Consider the following 8,505-nt stretch of genomic DNA (forward strand, 5'->3'; position numbering starts at 1 on the left):
CAAAATGCAAAAGGGCATTCACACTAACAGCGATTAAAATGTTATTGTCACTGCAAATCTCTGAGAATCTGAAAACCCCTTGAAATTGGCATGCAGTTTTCTTTCCTGCGTTTACATATTTCCTGTTTAATCAGGAATTGACAATAGACTTTAGGTTTAACTCAAAAGTTGGATTCAAGTGGAAGGGACTTTTTTTTGCACCCTTTTCATGGAGAAACACTGCACTTTAAATGTGTCTCCACTAAAAGTGAATTGTTAATGTTTATGAGTGCACTAGCATATTAGCCTAAGCCCTAACAAACATGGACTAAAAGCCACATTATAACTCCATTTTGATTCCATACATAGAGTTTAGTGTGTGGGAAGAATAAGATATTTATAGCTCAGCAAAGAAACGCATAAAAATGTAATCATTTTACTATATAAAGTTAGTTACAATATGAACTGACAGCTTCTTATCTTTCTAAAGAAAACATGCCTGCTTGTATGAAGAAATGCCAACATACTATGAGAATTAGCATTTAAACAGCATAAAATAGCTAAAATGGTGACATGTTTACCATTAGAATGGTTGAAAGACCATAGATCAGAGTGCCTACAGCTCCCTCAGCATTAAACAAACTGTTTAAAAATCATTTTTTTCCTCTGCATACTAAAGGAATGGGTCTCTTCAGAAAATTTTTTAAAAAAGACCTAACAAATGCAAAGCCATTCCATAATTTCATTATTCAGTTTGGACACAGTTGTTACCATATTCCTGCAAGGTTCTCTGCAATGCTTCTGGCCAAAACTCTGCCTAATTTTCTTATATTGGTTTGTTTTTTAGGCTTGGACAGTTCATGCTATCGACTGACAACACAAATCTACAACCTCCTCTTGGGTTTGGCCTCCATTTGCTATTGTGTTACATTAAAATAGACACTGCTGGAATGTTCTTTGTGTAAGGCACTGGAGCCACTGTGCTCTTCAGTAAAAAAAAAAATAAAAATAAAAAAAAACCTAAAGCCATGGTAACAGTTAGCAATGCACTTCACTTCTTTGTATCCTTTTGTACAAACGAATGGCTCACAACAGCAGCTGAACTGTGTGCTTTGTACAGTTTTACAGGGCTTGAGAAAATAAATGTCCCCTCCTTTTCAAACATATAAAAGTGTCTCGGGTCACATTGGCAGCTAGTTTCAGTTGTTAGCAAGGAAACGGTAGTACCCTTAAATCATGTTAATTGAACAATGCTTTGGTTGCCTTTGTGTATTACAAAAACAGCCTTTGCTCTTTCAGGATTAAAAGACCTGATTATAGGTAACAGTGGTTCCCACCACTTTTCATCATGAAAAGTAATGTCAGCTCAATTTCAATACATACATTTTCAAACCACACTTAAGATAATAATCCCTTTGAGGCACTCTAATTTACACATTTTATAAATGTCTGTTCATACCACATAAAATGCGATACAGTGGACTAATACATTAAGTCCACTGAAATGATACCAGACGTACAGTTGGCATTGCCAGAAACATAATTTGGATTGCTAATGAGATGGGTGAAGCAATCATGGGCCACCTTCTTTGAAACGCTTTAGGGGTTTCCCATGCTAATGGAGTGAATGCATATTGCAAACTAATTTGAAAAAAACAGCATAGCCTCCAACTGACATCCTTAATGTACTTGGTTCAAAACAAGTTAAGCACTGCTGAGAGTAGGGCTGGGTAAAAAATATTGATATCTCGATATTAATCGATTCTCATTTTTACGGAACGATATCGATTCTTAAATCCCAAGAATCGATTAGTCTAGCCTGTTTTCAGTTAATGGACGGAACATTGAAGGGCACTTCCCATCCAGTATATCGCAATAAGCATTGTGCGTTGGTACTTTTAATATGAAACAAAGTCTCAGATTTCAAATTCTGTCCATTGTATTGCAGTATTCAAACAATAAATGCCGTTTTGGTGCTGTTTAATGTGGAGTGATCGCTGTAGTGCCTCAGTTCAACAGACGCGGCAGCGCGAGGCGCACGTGAACTGATCATCTCCTCCACATTAATACCAGTTTCAGCACAAAATAAGCATGACTAAACATCCGAAGGTAAGTTAAAATAAAGAGTACAACTTTACAATCCGTATCCTGTCTTAAATAATCGCTCAATCAGTGTTTCAGTCGCGCAAAGATGTCATAACGGCTTGTAAACAATGTCACGTAACGTCACATTTACCTCAGAAAAACATATTCGGTGACCATAAACTCATTAGTCAGGTAGAAAAATAAACTGTAGAGAGGGGCATTTTGCTAAATATGTGCACCATATAACATATTCATTATACAGTTTACTGTTCTTCAATGTTTAATTTGTTTGAATAAATCCATCAAGTTTTATTGTTTATATAAAAAAAACGAATTGAAGTAGAAATATTATGTTGTAATTGTAATTTTATTATTTTAAAAACTTCCCTAAGTGTAATTTTAACAAATCAGTCAATTTTAACTTCCAATATTATAGTAATGTAGTACCAACTGACTTTCATGTATATTTTACAGCATTAGTTGAGAGATTTTTTAGTTGAGAAAATTTGGTATGTAGCCTACTGTACCTGATATATATCCAAAATAATCAATATTGAATCGAATCGAATCGAATCGGTAATCGAATCGAAAGCTTGTGAATGAGAATCGAATCGAATCGTGAAATTTGTGTCAAAACCCAGCCCTAGCTGACAGTATCTGTGGTGTGCTGTTCGATTGCCACAGACAATTTCACCTCCTCACTCAGTTTGAGACAAAAAGAGAGCAAACTGCATTTTACTGTACAGTAATGCTTACAATAGATGTATAAGCAGGAAGGAATTGCAGAGGCTTTAAAAAGAAAAATGTGCAGCTTGCATTTTTATGCTAAATGCTAAAATGAATTCTTCAGTGCAAAAATGTATGTTATTTTAGCTCTAAATGTGCCTGTAGCAGAGGTACTACTAGGTGGATGAACTTCTAGTTGTGCATTACCCGTATAAATCCTGAATGTGGATAAACAGTTTCTGGTGTCCTTGCGCGCACAATGTAAAAATAACAGGGCTTACAATATTTTCGAGGTCATTCTGGATATAGTTTGGATATAACTATATAACAGTGTGTATAGTACATGTGTCTTCAGTCTTCAGATGGCTCAAAAAAAAACAAAAAAAAAAAACTTTTGTTCCAAAATGGTTGTTCATATCTTCTGCTTTAGAGTGCCAGGTTGAAATATCAATTTAGATTTCTAAACATGCCTTCTGTAAATATTGCAATAATCCAGTGAGATAGGAACAAGGAGTCTGACAACAGAACGTATGGACCACCCAGAGATCTGATCTCTTTATCAACAAATCCATCAGAGATTACATGAAGAGACAGAAGCAATTGAGAATAATCCATAAAATAATTGTAGCAATGTCTCCAAGGAGCACGGAACAACCTTAAAGAACAAACTCACAAAAATAACACATTAATATTAGACAGGAGTAACACAAAAGGAATCTTTGGACAATATAAATTAATGTCTTAAAACAAAAATATATAGGGTCAAAAAGATTGTTGATGTTTATGAAATAAGTCTCTTATGCTCACCAAGGCTACATTTATTTGATTTAATACATTTAAAAAACTGTAATATTATGAAATATTATTTCAATTTAATCACTTTTTTAGTTCATTTGAAAATGTAATTCATTTCTATGATGGCAAAGCTGAATTTTTAGCAGCCATTACTCCAGTACTCAGTGTAATAAGATTCTTCAGATTCTTCTTCAGAAATCATTTTTAATATGCTGATTTGGTGATTAGAAATAATAATTTAAAAAAAAATAATAATACACATTTCTTCTTATTATCAATGTTGAAAACAGCTGTGCTGCTTAATAATTTTGTGGAAACTAAGAAACTTTTTCAAACTATTGTTTGATGAACAGAAAGTTCAAAAGAACAGCATTTACTTGAAATGGAAATCTACTATTACAAATGTCTTTACTTTCACTTTTGATCAATTTAAATCAAAGTATTTGTTTCTTTAATATATATATATATATACACACACAGTATATTAGTGCTGTCAGACGATTAATCGTGATTCGATTGCATAATATATGTGTTCTGTGTATATTTATTATGTATATATAAATACACACACATACAGTATATATTTTGAAAATATTTACATGTTTTTATTTACATGTATTTATAAATAAATATATTTAATATATAAAAATAACATTTTTCTCAAATATATACAGTATCTCACAGAAGCGAGTACACCCCTCACATTTTTTGATTTAATGCAATTATCTAAAATGAATCATTAAAAATTTAATTTCATTAAACCTGACCTATATGCTGCTACCCCCATCTTTCCTCACCAAAAAACACATCTTGCATTCAGAAACAGCTGGATGGAGTGTAGCAACATGGAACAAAAATAGGTCTTGCATTTTTAAAATATTGTATTTGATACACCATCTTAAAAACACTGTTCATATTCAGACAAAACAACAATAGACCTCAGTATTGCTGGCAGCACATCTATCATGTTTTAATTGTTAAAAAAAAAACAGCACATCTGGAACATGGGACAGTGTTGTGTGTGAACGGAATAGATTGACAGATTCATTTGCAAAATGGTTTGCTGTAGGCACAATATTTAACTCCGTAATATTTAGCTTAGTCCATTCAATGTTTTTCTCTTAAACAGCAATATAATATCATTAAAATATATTTTTATGTGTGCTTTTGTCAGCTAATATTGATTTTTGCAGTGCTTTCAATTAATTGCTCTGCCTATTCATTTATTTATATTAAATGTTTCGATTTACAGCCCTATTAAATATAGAATATAGTTAAACTGGAAGAATTATTTACTAGCGTTAGTACACTGTCTCCTATGCATTTGTCAGTATTTTAGGCAAAGTTGACACAAATTCACAATGCTAAGCATTGATATTTAACACATTTATTACATTTTAATTGAAATTTAAACTGGTTCTGTGATTTGAAAGAACTAATCACAGCCACCCAGGTTTACACAAACACACAAAAGTCTGTAGAAGTGCACGTTTCTCAAGAAATGGAGAAAGTTGTACTTTATGGATAATCCATTCATCAGTTTATGGTTAATGCATTCATGTAGCTCAAGTGTAAATTGGTGCTAACAAGGTCATGGGTTTGATTCCGAGGGAATGCATTAACCGATAAAATGTATATCTTGAATGCAGTGAAAGTCTTTGCATGGTAAAATTTAATTATAATTGATGCTCATGAAGATAAATCAACCTCTGTCCAGTATCATTATATGGAGATGCATATTTATTAACCCACACCAATTGCCAAACTCAATAATTACACGCATTATTTCCTTAAAGGATTCATTCACTCCAGAATTTACTCACCACTATGTCATCCAAGATGTTCATGTCTTTCTTTCTTCAGTCAAAAGGAAATTTGTGCATTTCTGGTAAAAAAAAAAAGTACATAAATTATTATTTATTTTATTAAAAATTTTTTTTAAGAAAATGACCAATCGTTTCACTAGGACCCTTATTCCTCGGATGGGATCGTGTAGAGCTCTTTGAAGCGGCATTGAAACTGCAATTTGGACCTTCAACCCGTTGGTCCCTGTTGAAGTCCACTATATGGAGAAAAATCCTGGAATGTTTTCCTCAAAAACCTTAGTTTCTTTTCGACTGAAGAAAGAAAGACATGAACATCTTGGATGGCATGCGAGTGAGTAAATTATCAGGAAATGTTCATTCTGAAGTGAACTAATCCTTTAAAAGGAACTGAATGTTGTAACACGTTAAAACTAAACAAAATGAATTGCAAAATATCAGTGAACACCCCTAGTATTTATCCATAACATATCAGGACAACACATGTAGCATCGATATCACGAAGCACACTAACAACTGTACTTTGTAGCTAAACACCATCATCCAATGAATAATTCCCCTTTCGATCCACAGCTCAGATATATTTATTTAACACCCTGTATGTGTCCATTGTCATGGAACACTATCAACTAGGCCTGCATGTGGTTTATTCTAATATCCTGCTTTGGTATTCTATACATGGTGGACACAAAAAAACGCTTACAAAAAGAGATAAAGACACTTGACGGGTCTGATCTCTCTGAGGCTCTCTATTCTGCATTAAACATTACCTTATCAGTACAACACTATGGCCAAAGCATATCCGGAGCTGTCAAGCAACTCTGCGCCTAATGTCAGGACAATATTGAACAAACGATGAGGTCACAGATAAATATTCGCTTCAAGACATGACAGACTTAACATACAGTATGCCGGCATGCGCAAAGGAAGCACCCCCTTCTCCATTAATTTAACAACACTGGCTGCGGTACGCAGAGGTCCTTACAATGCCCTTTACTGATAGGGGGACAGCATTTATCTGCAGGTAAAGTGGCCTGAAGGACCCCAGTGAAAAGGGGACTCATGCATAGCAATGGCAAATCGGAGAGCAATGAGATTGTGATGAAGATAAGCTGAAATCATGACATCTCAAGGAGAATACTGAATGAGATCAAGAGCACCTTTAAATGCTGTGTTCTTCATAAACAAAGCTTCTAAACCTTATTTCTTTCAGTTTTGTGTCTATATCAGTGTTGGGGAAGCTACTGTCGCTTGTAGCCTTAGGCTGGCCACACACTTGAAGATTTTAAGCCTGATTTGGAGCCCGATTTGCACCCCTAAGTGATTGGGGGCCAGGGGTAGCCTGATTTGAGGTTTGTCGCAAAATGACTTTTTGTCCAAAACTCAACTCAAATGTTTAACTGCTCCCAATCTCTTTGAGTTGGATCTCCTGATCTCCTGGAGTAAGAGCATCCCCAAACTCAATTCGTAAATATCAAACATGTTTGACATTTGCGACTCTTGATCGGGCTGCCTCTGACGTGATACCCACGATAGCCAATGAGAGTGAGCGAGCTTCAGCAACTGGATGTTGCATGCTTTTATAGCTGAAACTTGGCAGCTACAAACATTCCATGAAAGTGGAGTATTGAGAAACATCACCCATATAATTTTTTTTTTCTCCTTTATTTTTCTTCCTGTAAAACAAAACTCACGCCAGGAGAACCAGCTGTGATCCATGTGATTTTCTTCGCAAGTCATGATTGAGTCTCTGTGCGATCTCACTGTGAAATTAATAAAACAGTCGGCAGGTGTGTGGTTTTGTGGTCTGGCCAAATCCTGTAGTGTGCGTTTGGAGGATTATAATGTTAAATATTGGTTTTAAATTTTAAATAAAGTAATTATTCTCCACCACTTTTAAATTTGCTTAAGATTTGAAAATCATCTAGTATGTCCCATATGTGCCATATGCTAAAGTTTCACTTAAATACAGGCTATGGGTTAAAACTACAATCAAGCTACCCATTTGAAAAAGTAGTCCGTTACACTACAGGCTTTTAACAAAAAGACAATAACCATGAAGCTACTTACTAGTGTTGCGCCGATCCGATATTCAGTATCATTTTCTGCTGGATCGGGGTATCGGTCAGATGAGCCCGATCCAAATCCGATAGAGGTCGTATACTATTCTGTGTTATTATTAAGCCTCAAGAAAGCCACAAAAACATTATAAAGCACCATAAAGTTTTTGTGCACTATATTTCAAGTGTTCTGAAGCTTTTCCATAGTTTAATGTGAGGTACAGATGAATATTTAAGTCAAGTTCACGTAAACTCTTCTCTCCGCAGCGGCTGTCTGTCATCCTCCATTCAGCATTAAAACTGTGTGTCAAGTTCGGTTATGACAGTCAAGACAATGAAACCCTCTCCAAGATGATTAAATGTTCCTAATGTTATACTTGAGCTGTAAATAAAGATAAATGGTTTTGCATAAAAGGAATTTATCTTTCTGGAGTTTCGTGCGGTTTCTAAATCGTGTAAATTTCCACCAGACATCTGTTTAGATCACAAGACTGGAGTAGAGAGCACTATGAATTGTTCGTCACGAGCACAGTAACACTTCTCTATGCTGTGCGCTGTGACTCCGTGTTGCTTCAAGCGATGGGATGCGCATAAGCACTTTGAGCCGCTCTGTATTTTTAGCCTTTAGTATCATAATACTTTTGCGCAATGAAAGATTATTAATAGCCTTTCTTGTTCGTCTTATCTATCATATGTTGCTGCCTCATTACTCTGCTATACATTTAAAAGAAATGTCTTTTAATTTATACAGTAGTCAACATTTAAAGTGGATCAAAAAAGTTAATCAAAGTTGTCCTAAGACAAGAACGGGTATTGTTTTGGTTTTAGGACAACTTTGATGAAAGGTTTTGATCCACTTCAAATGTTGTGTTTGTTGTTTCACCTATCAATTCGTGTCGTAAAGTATAATAGGGTAAATCCTGTATAGTGATTTATAGTGCTTGCATAAAGCAAGTAGTACATACACTTGCAGCTGTTATCTATCTTTGTAAGTCATTGTAAGCCCACGACCCCCCCCCCCCTTTCAAAAAAAAAAA

General features: G+C 34.9%; 1 protein-coding gene across 1 annotated transcript in view; it reads right to left on the bottom strand.

The window, feature by feature from the left end:
- LOC107668970 (calsyntenin-2-like) overlaps nucleotides 1-8,505 on the bottom strand; it is a 212,059-nt gene that overhangs the window by 160,067 nt on the left and 43,487 nt on the right. The window lies entirely within an intron of this gene.

Source organism: Sinocyclocheilus anshuiensis, unplaced genomic scaffold (assembly GCF_001515605.1).
Source record: "Sinocyclocheilus anshuiensis isolate Anshui unplaced genomic scaffold, SAMN03320099.WGS_v1.1 scaffold4, whole genome shotgun sequence".
NCBI classification, from domain to species: Eukaryota; Metazoa; Chordata; class Actinopteri; order Cypriniformes; family Cyprinidae; genus Sinocyclocheilus; species Sinocyclocheilus anshuiensis.